This window comes from Penaeus vannamei, chromosome 21, assembly GCF_042767895.1.
Source record: "Penaeus vannamei isolate JL-2024 chromosome 21, ASM4276789v1, whole genome shotgun sequence".
NCBI classification, from domain to species: domain Eukaryota; kingdom Metazoa; phylum Arthropoda; class Malacostraca; order Decapoda; family Penaeidae; genus Penaeus; species Penaeus vannamei.
The window spans coordinates 28,638,353-28,641,280 of NC_091569.1; positions in this window are offsets into that span (position 1 = coordinate 28,638,353).

Consider the following 2,928-nt stretch of genomic DNA (forward strand, 5'->3'; position numbering starts at 1 on the left):
GCCAGTAATAATAATGGAATGACGATGAAAATAATAGTGATAATGATAATAATAGTAATAATTATAAAGTTAGTAGCAATAATGATAATAATACTAATAATAATACTACTACTAATAATAATGATAATAATAATGACAGTAACAACAACCACAACGAAAATGATGACAATAATGATAATAATAATAGTAATAATAATGCAAATAATAATAGCAATGAAGCAATAATGATAATGAATATACTAGTAATAAGGACAATAACAATAAGAACAATAAGAATAATGACGATAATGAAGATATCAGTGATAACAATGATATTGGTAAAATGATAATAATGATAAAATAATAATGACAATGATAATGCCAATCCAATATCAGTGACAACGTGACAAAGATAATAGTAATGATGATGATGATAATGATAATGACAATACTACTGCTACTACAAATACTACGAATAAATATAATTATAATGATAATAACAATAACAGCAACAACAATAATAGTAGTAACAATAATTATTATTATGATAATGATAACAAAAAAAAATAAACAAAAAATCATGAAGATGATGATGATAATAATAGCAACAATAATGATAATAGTAATCTCTACAATAGTAATGATAATGATAATAATGATTATACTAATTAACAATGATAACAACGATAATGATAACGACAACAATAATAATGATCAATATTCAATAAATGATAAGCAGTAATAATAACAAAACTACTACTAATACGGCCACTAATGATAATAATAACAATAGAAAATATACAATAACAATAAAAATAATAATGCTAACAAAAGATATGGACTTTTAAGAATAATATCAATAAAGTTATTCCTTAGAAGCAACTGCAAGGGGAATCGAACGTCGTCCTTTCGAACGAAAGATAAGTACAGTATTGAGTGAGCTACTGTGACTCTACTTTGCAAGGATCAGTTGATACATTTAAAGTACAGTCTCTGTGGTTTAGGATAAGTATAAATATTTACTGTTAAACAGACACGTACACCCGAACGAGTGCATTCGTGTGTTCTTGTGTGCGTTTATGAGGGTATGTGTGCAAGTGCCGAAAATGAGAATTCCCTTACGGACGAATTCTGTTGGTCTCCGCATCAGTAATAACATCTATGACAGTGATAATGATGAATTGGTATTTTTATGATGATAATGGCAATAATAATGATTAATAATGATAAAAATATAATTGTAGTAATGACAATTATTATATAGCAATAATGAAGCAAAACGTGCCATGGAAAGCTGAAAATCTGAAATTACCCTGTCATTCTTTATGTTCTTTAAGTCCTATATCTTCACCCAAACTTTTTGAATCTTTTATTCTTATTTTTCTTCGCCCTATTGCTCCATTTTTTTTCTAAATCCGAGAAGCAACAATTAAAATTGGTTCGGTCTAAAGATGATAATAATGATGATGATAATGATAAAAAATATGATTATTATAATTATTATCATCATTATTATCATTATCATTATCATAATAATGAGAATGATAATCATAATAATAATAATGAGGACAACAGTGATAACAATGGTAATAATGATAATGATAATAATGTTAGCAATAATATTAATGATAATGCTATTGATAATATTAATAACAATAATGATAATAATAATGATGATAATAATAATAATGATAATAATAATAATAATAATAATAATGATAATAATAATAATAATAATAATGATAATAATAATAATAATAATAATAATAATAATAATAATAATAATAATAATAATAATAATAATAATGACAAGAACAACAACAACGATAATGACAACAATAGTAATAATGACAATAACATTAAGAACAATAAAAACAATGATGATCATGATAATAAGAATGATAATAATGATATTAGTAAAACATAATGATAATAGTAATGAAAAAGATAATAGTAATGATAATGACAAAACTTGTATCAATACAATAACAGTGACAACAGTGATGATAATAATAATGATAATGATGATAATACTACTGCTACTACAACTTGATTATAATAAAAATAATACCAATAAAAATAATAATCGTAATAATAACAATAGTAATGATAATGTTAGTAATAATGATGATAATAATAAACAATGATAACTATAACAATAACAATAATGATTATCAAAATTAAATAAAAGGTAAATAGTAATAATAACAATACTACTGCAAAAACAGCCAATAATAAAAACAACAATAAAAATATATGAGAACAATGTAAGTGATGATAATAAGAAAAGAGAAGGGCGCAATATGATAATAACAATAAAATCATTCCTTTGAGGTCACCGAAAGGGGAATCGAACGAGGTCCTAATGAACGAAAGATAAGTACGGTATTGAGTGAGCTTCCGTGGCTCTACTCCTGCTTGGTCAGTTGATATAATTAGAGTACAGTCTCTGTGGATTGGGATAAGTATAAATATTTAATGTTAAATTGATATGTACACGCGAACGAGTGCGTCCATGTGTTCTTGTGAGCGTTTACGAGGATATGTGTGTCTGTGCCGTGTGTGCGTAAGGGCGGAAATGAGGATTCATATGCGGAGGAATAATCTAGGTATATTTATGACATTGATAATGAATTAGTATTCTTATGATGATGATAACGGTAATGATAACAGTGATTAATTATAATGATCACAGTGATTAATTATAATGATCACAGTGATCAATTATAATGATCACAGTGATTAATTATACTGATCACAGTGATTAATTATAATGATCACAGTTATTAATTATATTGATCACAGTGATTAATTATAATGATCAAAATTATAATTGTAGTAATGATAATGATTATATAGCAATAATGAAACATAAAACGTGCCATGAAAAGCTGAAAACTTGAATAATCCTTTTCATTCTTTATGTTCTATTTTTTTTCTTCTTCTTTT